Source organism: Ranitomeya imitator, chromosome 4 (assembly GCF_032444005.1).
Source record: "Ranitomeya imitator isolate aRanImi1 chromosome 4, aRanImi1.pri, whole genome shotgun sequence".
NCBI classification, from domain to species: domain Eukaryota; kingdom Metazoa; phylum Chordata; class Amphibia; order Anura; family Dendrobatidae; genus Ranitomeya; species Ranitomeya imitator.
The window spans coordinates 479660222-479673697 of NC_091285.1; the positions used below are offsets into that span (position 1 = coordinate 479660222).

Here is a 13476-nt window from a genome sequence, read left to right on the forward strand (position 1 = left end):
GGGGTGCCATGTAGCATTTACTAAACAGCAGTGTAAAAAGATAATGTTACATGCCTGGGAAACCACTGTCCAGATGCTACAATACATGACAGAGGTTATATAGAAGTTTTACATCACATTAGGCTATGCAATACTTAAAGAGGTGTCTCAAGTTCATAAAACAAAGGGGGCAAAGTGCCTGTAAAAACTAGCAACTTTGCAATCTACTCCTTATGAAAAATCCTTTCTTATGAGCGGAAGAATTTTTAATTCGATAGTTTACAGCACATTGCCTAGGTTACCAGCTACCATGCAATCTCAAGAGTGGTCGGTTACCTAGGCAAGGAGTGCATGGCATAAGCAGGCTCTGTGTTGTGTAGCTGGCAGGGCTGCTTCACTATTCTTGTACTGCTCCCAAGCTGAAGAGGTGCAGTTACCACTCATAGCAGCCTAGGAGAGCGCTCAGTTCTGACCAGCGGCACGACCACGACGCTGGCCTGGCACATTATTTATTACCATTATTAATTATTAGCTTGTAACCATTGTTTTCCTGTACTCTTACCTAATCTGAAAATTTAAATTTTTATAGCTACTTTTCCTTGGATGTTAAGTATGTGTGTGGTCATATTACTCCAACAATCAACCTTTAATGCCTTACATTGTGTCTCCAACATTGAAGATATCAAGTGTCACAGAGTTCTGCATTTACTGCAAGTGATAGTACAATACACCTGCTGGTCATAGTATATTGGCACGGATCAGGTGCTCAATCCGTTGTGCCAACATTATCTTAAATTACTCTATTATGTTCAGATGCTGAAGCAAAATGTGCAAATGTATTAAATAGTGATTAATCCCATAGCCAGTTATTCACTTATACTAGATAGCGACTGAGACATCTTTCCTGAGATACATTTTTCCAAACAAGTAAATCTTTTACTTGGTATCAAGAATTTTCTATATTTAACAGACATAATGGGGCAGATTAATCTATATACAGCATAAACTTTGTCATAAATAGTCTTAAAAGACACTACGGTAAATTTATAATCGTGGCGCATGCTCATTGATACATTTGACACATCACTTCCTAATGGGGACCTGTCATCAGGTTTTCCCAATATAAACTAAAGCCACCACTTCTATCAGTTTGTTTTGGATCTTCTTGGTATAAAATATGCACTGAACGTCTGCAACAAAATACAGTACAATCCAAGTGGTGGAATTATCTGCATACATTTTAGGGTGAGCTGCAGACTATCAAACTGAGATTTTGTGTATTTCTTGGAGAGTTTTGCTGCAGATTCAAACATATATGAATGTAGTGAAGACAGAAAAATGATTCAGAAGGATCTAGATAAGCTTGAAAAATGGGTAGTGACTAATAGAATGGTACTTAAAGAGAAATGCAAGATTCTATATCTGGACAATAAAAATGAATAGAACTAAGCAACATCATGTGTGAAAAACACTTTGGTATACTAATAGATCACAGACTGCACATGAGTCAACAGTGTGATGCAGCAGCAAAAAAGGCAAACACAGTTCTAGAATGTATTTAGAGAAGCCTAGAGTCTAGATCGCATGAAGTACTTATTCCTCTCTCTACTCCTCCTTGGTCAGGCCTCATCTGGAATACTGTGTCCAGTTCTGGGAATCACATTTTAAAAAACTGAAGCAAGTTCAGAGAAGAGCTACCAGGATGGTGAACAGACTGCAGAGTGTGTCCTAGGAGGAATGGTTAAAGAATCTGGGAATATTTAGCTTGCAAAAAATAAAGCCTAAAGGAGACTTAATAGCTGTCTACAAATATCTGAAGGGATATCACAGTGTAGAGGGATCATCCTTATTCTTATTTGCACATGGATTCACGAAAAGCAATGGGATGAAACTGAAAGGGAGAAGATACAGATTAGATATTAGTAAAACAATAACACTGGCGCTCACCCAGAAACTATCGGTCCTCAGCTGCTGGAATCAGTCAGGGTAGTGCCCCCCTGTATGTCAATATAAATCAATGAAGCCAATAGATGCCGCGCTTGAGGATACTAGAAACAGATGCCACCTACGTGCAATATCTGGTGAGAAATAATCCACCAAAACCCTACCAGTATAGCTAGTGGCAAAAAATCCCGGGACTGGTACCAAGTAATCAATATACCCCCAGGTTCCTCCACTAACCACACACTAAGTTTGAGTTGCGCTCAGACGCCGATGTCCCTCAGCTTACCTTATACCAATTAGATGCGGCTGAGTGTGGACCCGTGCTGAGTGTGTCTTCACCCGCCCGGTCGGTTCACCCAGGGCTGCGGTGTGGTGTGTATCAGATGGCGGGGTGCGGTATAGGGAAGCCCTGGCCGGTAGCATTCCCTGAATGCTGCATGTAGCAAAAAAGATGGCCAATAGGCTCCTCCTACCTAGTGACATCACCTGCAGTATGGAGCGCTAGAACGCTCAAAAAGGGGGATAGGAAACAACCAACGCGTTTCGTAGAATAACCCTCATGGTACCCTGAGGAAGAAGAGGGTTACTCTTCGAAACTTTGCACAGTTATATCTTAAATGTGTGACATGCCCCTTTAAAAAAATTGTTTCTTTACACTAGAAACCCTAATATTGTCTCCTTTGATAAAGAAAGATAGATGAAGACAAATTAACTCTCTGAAGTTATTTCATATTTCCTGCTCTTCCGCTTACAGTTTCAGGCATTGCCCCTTTATTCAACTATTCGTAATAAAATAAGACAGAATTTGGCAATCCTAATTACTAATTTTCCATTTTATCTATTGCATGCCTTTTTGAAATTACCTGGCTTTGTAAATTAAAGGTCAATCACAACAGCTCTTTTACAAGTAGAAAAGGAAATACCCACTTATGTAACAAGAGGGCATGTCTTGGCTCTGGATTTCTAGTTTATGATTTTATAAAACAAAACAGTGCAACTTTAACTTTGCATTTTTTTACTTGCAATGTTTAGAGTTTTCTCTCTTAATCCCCCTTTTTGTTGACTGAATTGCCTACTAGTAGAGATGAGTGAATTGATTCACAGGAACCTTTTCCAGCTGCCAGGTTACTATTCCATGGCCACCAGACAGGAGACGGGTGAATTACCTTATACCAGCGGAAATCCATGACATCCAGATTAGTAGGCCCACTGGGTTGGATCATGGGGTTCCAGTATGGTGGTCAAGGAATGCGGATGAGGTCACTAGTCTAGGGTCTAGTAAATCGATTTGCTCATCTCTACCTACGAGGCATGGTTTGTAAATCTCCTAGTAATGAGCAGCAATTCTCAATGTAACAAGGTAAACTCATGTAACGCTACACTATACTGCCTTCTTTATATCCAGTATACTGTATTAATTCATGGCTAATGTGGATAATAGTCTCAACTGAAAGTCAGATACAATTTGTCATTCAAAAGGAATTTTCCACGGTGTACCAAGAACAGACATCATCGTATAACAATAATTGTACAGTACAAATGACAATGATAATTGGCACATTTTCTCTCTGAACAGCCATCATCAATTCTTGACTCATTGTATATAAATACCAGGAATAGGAACTGCTTGTAGTAAGCAAATAATTCATCGTATACAAAAAATAAATTACGCTAATGTGAAATATTATGTAATACAAAATTATATATCTATGCTCTATTTATAGACATAATTCCATAATTCGAGATTTCCCTCTCAATGCAACCTCGCCTAAAACAAGTCGTACCTGTGCCCTGATTATATTGCTATAATTAGGATGGGAGGAAATATACCGGATCAGCATTATACTTATATAATCCCTGCACTTTTATTGTACAGTTTTACTCAGACTTTCTGACAGCTGTGGAGATTAAGACGCACCTCTCATTATCTATAATTAGGGGGAACAGTGGGTATGTGCCACTGCTGCTTTCTGAACGATTTGTTCATGGTTTGCCTGCCATAAGTTTCCATGTGTTAAGGTGTTTACACAGGGCAAAGAGGTTCAATCCCTATCATTGCTCAATGTAGACCCTCCCAGCCATCAAACGAGGGAAATAATCAAAATAATTGTGACATAAAAACAGATGCTACCTGTATTTTCCATGGATGTTCAATATGTGCAGTGCAAAATAACCAAAAATTGCAGAGCATTGTCACAAAGATATAGTCATGACACCACAATTGTGACATGCTATGTAGTGTAAACTATTATTTGCTAAAAGCAACTTTCTAAATAAAACAACAATACCAGACAACAACTGAAAAAGTACAAATACAGTTTGACTTTTTCACAGGTATCTTCCTTCAGTCAGCATCTGTGGTGTTCTTTCATGTCATACAAATGTTCCAATAAGTAAAAAGTAGACTGTCAGCTCACAGGCAGGATAAAATCTCTGTATTGTGGTAAGCTTCACACTCGCCTTGTCTTTATATTTGATACTACTTTAGACTGGCTTGAAAAAATAATGATTTTTAAAAATACTTTACAAGGTCCAGTAGACGCCTGGTCTAACTCAAAATTACCTCGAGTAGTATAGTTAGGGATTAATCATAATAGACGTTTAATTAAGCCTTTCCAGACATGTCAGGTACATTGTTGCCACATTTTGGGTAAAGAATGGGATGTGTAATACTGCTGGCACCTGTGCTTTACAGACGTGATCAAAGTGTGGTCTGATCACTGTTATTTAAAGAGGTTGTCCACTACTAGGACAATCCCTTCTTGATCTAAATGTTTGGCCCCAATAAAATAAAAAATCTTATAGTCTCCTCCCTTGCCGGCGCCGTTCCATCTGTGTTAGCACTCGCAGTCCCGGTACTCTCGTGCTGTTGTTTGACATGTGAGCATGGCGCCCAATCAGCGCTGGTGTCACTGTCCCCGCCTTTATACGAATTGACCATGAAGAGGAAGTCAGGGCTGTAGCGCATCTCTGACTTCCTCTTCGTATTCATTTTGTACATTGGCAGGGACAGTGATGCCAGCACTGAATGAGCACTGGGCTCACATGTCATAACAACCGCATGAGAGCCCCAAGACCATGAGTGGAGGCAGTTACTTAGCCCATCATGCACCCCCACACTCCCAACATGTGATGCAATCATGGGGTGATGGTGGAGTTACCAAGGCCTACTGAAGGCCCCATTGCCAACATTTTTGTACTCCTTTTGAAGCCCAGTTTGTTCTTGAGCTTTGTAGGTGATCACTAAATTAACAATATATAGCAGTGCTAAAGTATTGCAGCATATTGTACAAGCGATCAAGCAGATTCTTATCTTCTAGTTTAGCTTAAAAAAGATAAAATCATAAAAAAATACTGTAATAAAGTCTAAAAAAATAAAACTTTAAATCACTCTCTTTTTCCCTCTCCAAGGAATTTATTTTTAAATTGCCATATCTGTAAAGGTCCAAAATATAAAATTATTTAACCAATATGGTAGAGCCCATAGGAAAAAATAGACCAAGATGCCAGAATTCCTGTCACATCAACCCCAATTTGGAATTTTAGTTTCCCAATTTTCTAAAAAAACTATTTTACTTGCAGACATGATTGTCACTATTCCTGTTTGGACGTATAATCTAAATTCCCTAACAGTAAGTCTTTGCAGTATGGGAGAAACATAGGGAGAACATATAAATTCCTTGCAGATGTCGTCCTTGGTGCGAATTAAACCCAGGGTTTCCGCACTGCAAAGTTACAGTTCCTGATAAAAATGAGCAGTTTCATTTAAAACTACAACCTTTCCTGCAAAAAAAGCAGAAGTTCTGATATGACTATGTTGACAAAAGAAGAAAAAAGTTTTGACTTTTATAAAAAGAGAAGGAGAAAATGAATGTGGAAACAAAAATGTGCTCCAACAGGAACGAGTTTATAAGAATTGCTTTGTGTTGAACTACTGGAAGCTGTCTACCAAAACCTTCACTTTTAAACACATTCATTACAATTTCCTACAATTCTACAGCTCATATTTAGACATATGTTTGTCCAAAGTAACAGACTATATGCAAACAATGTATATTCTGATCCTGTAATCTGTAATGACTAATCACTCTGTGCACGGCCCCTACAACTGAAAGCCGGTGGCTTCCAAAAGGAAATAAGTTCATTTTCTCCCTGTAGCTGCACTTTCAATAAGGCGGCTGGGCAGCACTGCAGAGTACCCTGTTTTCCTGCAGGTTAACCCTATATTAGCAGATAAATAGCATTTTCCAAAGTGACAGGTTCCCTTTAATGGTCATGGATTGGATTTTTTTTCTCACAGCGTTTGAACACAATCTACGAAGATATCATTTTGGTGGGATGTGATGTAATTAAATGTCTATGATGGGCCATAGACACAAGACTGTGATGAAAGCTTACCAAAATTGGATCAGGCAACAAATATCTAATGCATTTTGCAGCTGCGCCAAGAGATGCAGAAATGGTGCAGAAATTTTACTCAATGTGTGCACATACCCTTATAATGGCTAAATAATTCAATTCAAAACCTCCATAAGTAGAATAATGTTTTTGTCACTACTACCATTATTTCTAGATTTGCTACTAATATCACCACTACCAATATTACTAGATATAACACAAAGACACAATGTTAGGTCATTATTTTCTTTTCCAACACATTATCCAATATCCAAAACACTACAGTTAAAAAATTAATGAAACTATTAAACTACACAAACTTGATACATGTATATTGATGAGATAAGAAATGGTATAGTACCAGCCATTGGTAAACAGACTGTATAACATGGGTAAAAATGAGCAGTGAAATGATTATGATGTTTGAGCTATAGAACATATGTCTGACATGTTAGACACAGTACTGCATATCCCTAAAGTATCTGCTGCATACAGATTGAGCAAAGGTTAAACTGACTCATAACATGGCACTGGGATATCATGGCACAAAAAGGGAAATTTGACACCTAACTTGACATTGGCCAATGACTTTTTCGATATTTACTTATCTCAATCCTCTTAAGTGATTATAACCTTCTGTGACAAGTTATTAAGATGGTGCGTTGTGAGTCATGAAATCCTTACAGACATCATTCCATTGTGGACACACAGCACCCACTGGGAGCAGAATGTAGGATTGACCAAAAATACCACTACTTGGGTTCTAAAATGGAGGCATCTGTTGAACACATGGAAATGTCCATTAGATATTCAGAAGAAAACTCCTGTGTATAAAGTCAGTGAGAAAACGTTCAATAAAAATAATGTTTAGTTATGTCATGCAATTCAATTGATATTGTGTATTTGCCCGATTGCTAATTTTTAAGAACAAACATTAATAAAAATATTAATTGTTATTAGTATATAATACACAATATCTATTAAGGAGTGAATAAATAATAAGTAAATGCAACCAAAAGAACAAAATTATAATACAATGAAAGGTGGTATAAAAAGCCAGTGAATATCCCAAACGAAAAGGAGGAAGGACAAATGGCACTAGTGTATGGGTAAAGGAATATATTGAAAAAAATGTGTACAGGCAGATAGTCTGGTGACACTTATCAAACGGATGCATGTAGAATAACAAAGTAAATGCATCAATGAATAACTCACAGTTGCCCAATCAATACCATGCAAACAGTATATAGTGTCGGGAACGCCGGAAAATGTATCCAACAATAGCAGTTGTTCCTCCTGTTGCAGGAGGTGCTTATCCTGACACAAGTCTTATGGGTAATTACTCTTTTTATTAATTCTTAATGTCTTTTTGGTTACTTAGGAATCTTTGCTCCAATATGCCTATGGTTGTTCCTCTTTACCAATGTTGTTAGCTACATTTTCCAGATTTCCATAGACAGTATATACTGTTTACAGGGCACTGATTGAGTCCTTGTGATTTATTCATGTACGAGGGGCGCTCATTAAAGATTTCCTCCGACCCACTTCTATTTATCACAGGATGCTGAAACTGCACTTGTTTAATTATATAAGTCTCTATAGTTTACATGCCAATTTGTAACTCAGAGTTAATAACATCTTGATTTTACAGGTGCTGAAGTGGTGTAAGGTTTGATAATGGACCCAGTGGAATACAGAGTAGTCATCAAGTTCCTTTACTTGAAAGGCCGCACACCAAAGGAGGTGCTTGATGAGATGAAAGAGGTTTATGTTGATGATTCCACATCATATGATGTAGTCAAGAACTGGCATCATCAATTCAAATGTGGTTGGACTTTGGTGCACACAGCTCCAATTACAGGGAGATCCCACTCTACTATTAAGGAACACACCATCCATGAAGTGGAGGTCACCATTTTGGTAAATCACCACGTAGCCATTCACCACATAACCCAAAATGTCAAGATTAGTGTGGGGTTTGTGGAAAAATCATCCAAGACCATCTTCACATGCATAAGGTATCCACTCGCTGGGTTCCCCGGCTGCTTACACCTTTCCAGAAGCAGGAACGAGTCAAATGCTCTCAGGCTCTATCGACGATGTGCCATGGAAACCAGGAGGATTTTTTCAACAGACTGATCGTACAAGATGAAATCTGGGTCCATCACTGTGATCCTGAAACTAAAATTCAGTCAATGCACTGGAAGCATCATGACTCACCACCTCTAAAGAAGGCATGTGCCCAACCCTCGGCAGGCAAGGTCACGCTCACGGTATTTTGGGACCTGCATGGAGTAGTATTGATACATTTCCTAAAGGGTACAATGATCAATCGGGCATACTATGCTTCACTGCTGAGGAAATTGTGGGAAGCCATCAAAACCAAGAGACATGGCATGCTCACCAAGGGTGTCTGCCTTCTGCAGAACAATGCACCAGTTCATAACTCACATGTTGCCCAAATGGAAGCTTGCTCCTGTGGCTCTGAAATTCTTCCGCATCCCCTTTATGCTCTCGACCTCGAACCATCGGACTTCCACCTCTTTCCAACAATTAAATTATTTTGAAAGGCAAGCATTTTCCAGAGGATGACACTTTGATGTCCGAAGACACAACGTGGCTTTTGAAGCAACCTGTCGACTTCTACAAGCGAGATGTTTACAGTTACTTAAAGAGATGGGAGAAGTGTATGTCCATAGGTGGCGCCTACTGTATGTAGAGAAGGACTGTGCCATGTTTCATTGCTCTCAGTCCACAGAAAGTGGGTCAGGGGAAATCTTTCATGAACGCCGCTCGTATGTATTCACTTTTTTATTCTACATTTATCCATTTGATAAGTGTCACGAGACTATTTGCCTAAAGACAATTTTTGGGGGTATATTCATTTACCCATATACTAGTGTCTTTTATCCTTCCTCCCTTTCGTTTGGGATCTTCACTATGTATTTTATACCACCTTTCATTGTATTATAATTTTGTTCTTTTGGTTGCATTTACTTATTACTTATCCACTCCTTATTGAGATCATATTTATATTGTATACTAATAAAAATTAACACTTTTAGTAATGTGTGGAGATCTGTGACTCTTTAGTTTTTTAGGAAATATGTATTATTTGGAGGTTTTTTCCACATATACTTGTTTAAAGATCTTCAGGATTTTCTTCCTCTTTTTAAGAACAAAGTTCTTTTTCTTTTTGACCTGGTTTTTAGAAAATGTTGAAAATTTTATTTTTTAAGATGGTTTGCATACCATCAAATGGAAAAGGCATAAAGTAATGTAAAGCCTTAAAGCTATTCCTGACAGGTTGTAATTTTGTTTTATAAAGTAACAATGGAGCTACCTGGAGTAGAAGACATTCCGATCACTAAAAGCCCGTAATAGCCCCAGGGGTAGTCATGGCCATGTAGCTGTTGTACTGATTTTCTTTGAAATGTGATATGTAATGCATTACAACTTTTTTTTTAAATAGCAAACATTAAATTAGAAGTTAAAAAATCCTGTAATATAAATATTGGCCTTATAGCAAATGTGAGTTGTTATTATTTTTTGTTGTTGTTGTTATTTGTTTTTTTTAAAGGGGTTTACCACTAAATATATTGATCCTCTTTCAATCGGTCATAAACTGTGGATCCAACCAGTACCAGAACAGGGATGCCAACGTTTCCTATGTGCATGGGTGACCACCACCAATATTTTTACTTCAATGGGAATGGACAGAATGGCTACCTCTATTAGTCAAATAGAAGTAATGGAAGTGTTGGTCAGACACGTACACTACTGATCCTTTCACAGCTGTGACTTTGGCACCACTATTCCAGTGTCTGCTGTTTGTAATTCTGCTAGTTGCCTGGTAGAAAAAGACAATGGCTTAGTGCCATTCCCCTGTAAACCATGTATCTTAGGCCTCTTTCACACTTTCGTCAGGACGGGTCCGTCGCAATGCGTCGGGCCAACGTACCGACGAACGTTGTGAATTTACTGCACAACGTGGGCAGCGGGTGCAGTTTTTTGATGCATCCTCTGCCCATTCGGCAGTCCGGGGAGGAGGGGGCGGAGTTTCAGCCGCGCATGCGCGGTCAAAAATGGTGGACGCGACGTACAAAAAAACGTTACATTGAACTTTTTTTGTGACGACGGTCTGCCAAAACACGACAGATCCCTTGTATGATGGACGCGACGTGTAGCAATCCATCACGATCCATCGCTAATACAAATCTATGGGCAAAAACGCATCCTGCGGGCACATTTGCAGGATCAGTTTTTTTGCCCAAAACAACGGATTGTGACGGATGCCAAAAGACGGAAGTGTGAAAGAGGCCTTACCTGCTTGGTTTCGTCCTTGTAATTGTCATCTAAGCTCCCACAATAACCTGTGTTCTAGTGACAAAAGTATCTTTAAGGCTAGTTTCACACTAGCATTCGGCAGGTCTGCAGATGGCAGCCTTCTTCCTCCATTAAGCCTGCCAATTGCCGCACATGTCAGTCTTTGAGCTGATGTTCTCATTTGTGATGAATCTCTAACATCCGAAAGATGTGTGTGAGAACTGCAGCCCACTAGTGACTGCTATTTGGCTGCAGTATTCACAAAGCATAACAATGTCATGCAAGCCTCGAAACGCCCAGTGCTACCATCACTGTAACGGCACTGATGTGGGAGTTGAGTATAGGGTACAATGGGAAATATAGTATTTATTATTTATGGATTTTGGCATGTGGGTGCATTGGTTCTGATTCTACCTTCCTTAAACTACCCTACACATGGAAATGTAAGTGAAAAGTGTTTATATCTGGTTTAATTGATAATCTTATATAAAGTATTAATCATGGCGCTTGCTGTGCCTCAGTCTCTCTTCCTAATATGACCGTATGATAGGCATTTCTTAGAAAGGTTCTTTGCCTGGACGTCAGCCCTCTTTACATTCCACTCATTGCTTCTTGTTTAATGTCTAACCTGCTTAACCAGAAGTAAGTTGAACATTGTCAGGAGAATGAATGCAAAATATGTTGTTTCTATGTACTTCATAAAGCGGTTCTCTCTGTCTGGACTTCCTCTTCCCAAAGATACCTTAGGTTATATACATACTGGATATGCGGTGGATCTTCCTGCAGATATGCGGACACAAAAGTAGTAGAAAATCACAGTAACATAAACACACTGCAGAAAAATGGAGTCATGGAACTTGACCTTCAATGTGGATTTTAATCTGTAACAAAATCTGCAAGTTGAAAATTATGTTGTGCATAGATTCTTGGCAAAATGATGGAGAAACTCTTACATAGGTATATTTATATGTGATAGAAAAAAATGTGTGTTTCACCAAGCTTAAAGGGACTCTGTCACCTGAATTTGGAGGGAACAATATTCAGCCACAAGGGCAGGGTTTTCGGGTGTTTGATTCACCCTTTCCTTACCCGCTGGCTGCATGCTGGCTGCAATATTGGATTAAAGTTCATTCTCTGTCCTCCATAGTACACGCCTGCACAAGGCAATATTGATGTGTGCAGGCATGCACTACGGAGGACAGAGAATGAACTTCAATCCAATATTGCAGCCAGCATGCAGCCATCGGGTAAGGAACGGGTGAATCAAACACCCGAAAACCCCGCCCCTATGGCTGAAAATTGTTCCCTCCAAATTCAGGTGACAGAGTCCCTTTAAATTTCCACTCAGAATTTTTTCTTTTGCAGAGCATGGATGAGATATCCTAAACGTTCTGCTACAATGAGGCAGAAAATGTCCAGTATGGTGTCAATGAGAGGTCTAAGGGCTCCTTCACATGTTGCATTTTTGCAACATTTTTCTGCCTGTTTTTACTGTGGAAAAAAAATGTTTTACAGCACCAGCAAAGTGAATGAGATTTTTGAGATCTCATGCACACACAGTTTATTTTTTTCTTGCAGGTTTGAACCATCAAAGCCTTTTTTTCAAATCTGCAGCATGTCAATTCTTTTAGTGTTTTTGCAGCATTTTCACCCTTTAAAAAGAATCAAGAAAAACACACAAAAACATGTATAAATATGCCTAAAAAGGTGGCAAAAACATTCACTTTTTTGCAGCTTTCTTTGTTGTAAACACTTTTTTTCAACAGAAATAATCTGCTGCAAATACTTAATGTGCATACATGCAGTATACTTAGAATGACACTTATTGCAAAGCAGAACAGTGCAGTAAAATACAACAGCATCCAAAACTTCCTGAAGGTTTTTGACAGTCTCTAATCATTAGGTGAAATAGCAGGCAATAGAAATTACTGCGTCAGAAAATGTCTTAAAAGCATGGGAATAAATTCTAGTTTATTTTAGTGGTTCATAATCCCTGCGGGCAGATGAAGGCAGAAGGAGAATTTTCTATTGTGTATTTGTAATAAATAGTAGTTAGTAGATGGCATTATAATATCCACTATATAATCATTATATAGCATACATAGCCATAGGCTTTGTGCTGATCTGTGTATCATTGTCTGTGATGTCATGCTGTGACTGTATGTGATTAGGGAAAGGGGTCCTGCACAGTCCCTAGGACTGAGTCCCTAATTATCCCTGCTCTAAAAGGTACCTCCGATGGTGAGGAGGTTTGGGCCACGTGCCTTACTGTTCTACTCTAAGATGCCCCCTCCCCAGGAGGCCTGGGACAGAAATGTTAGGGTACCGTCACACACTGCCATTTCGATCGCTACGACGGTACGATTCGTGACGTTCCAGCGATATCGTTACGATATCGCTGTGTCTGACACGCAGCAGCGATCAGGGATCCTGCTGAGAATCGTACGTCGTAGCAGATCGTTTAGAACTTTCTTTTGTCGCTGGATCTCCCGCTGGCATCGCTAGATCGGTGTGTGTGACACCGATCTAGCGATCTAGCGATGCGATCTAGCGATGCGTTCGCTTGTAACCAGGGTAAACATCGGGTTACTAAGCGCAGGACCGCGCTTAGTAACCCGATGTTTACCCTGGTTACAAGCGTAAAACTAAAAAAAAAAAAACAGCACATACTTACATTCTGGTGTCCGTCAGGTCCCTTGCCGTCTGCTTCCCGCACTGTGACAGCCGGCCGTAAAGTAAAAGCAGAGCACAGCGGTGACGTGCTTTAACTTTCACTTTACGGCCGGCAGTCACAGTGCGGGAAGCAGACTGCAAGGGACCTGACGGACA

At 39.4% G+C, this 13476-nt stretch overlaps 1 protein-coding gene across 2 annotated transcripts in view; it reads right to left on the bottom strand.

Moving 5' to 3' along the window:
• The window catches only part of MYZAP (myocardial zonula adherens protein), a 110440-nt gene that overhangs the window by 48069 nt on the left and 48895 nt on the right, over positions 1–13476 (bottom strand). The gene's annotated exons all lie outside the window — the stretch shown is intronic.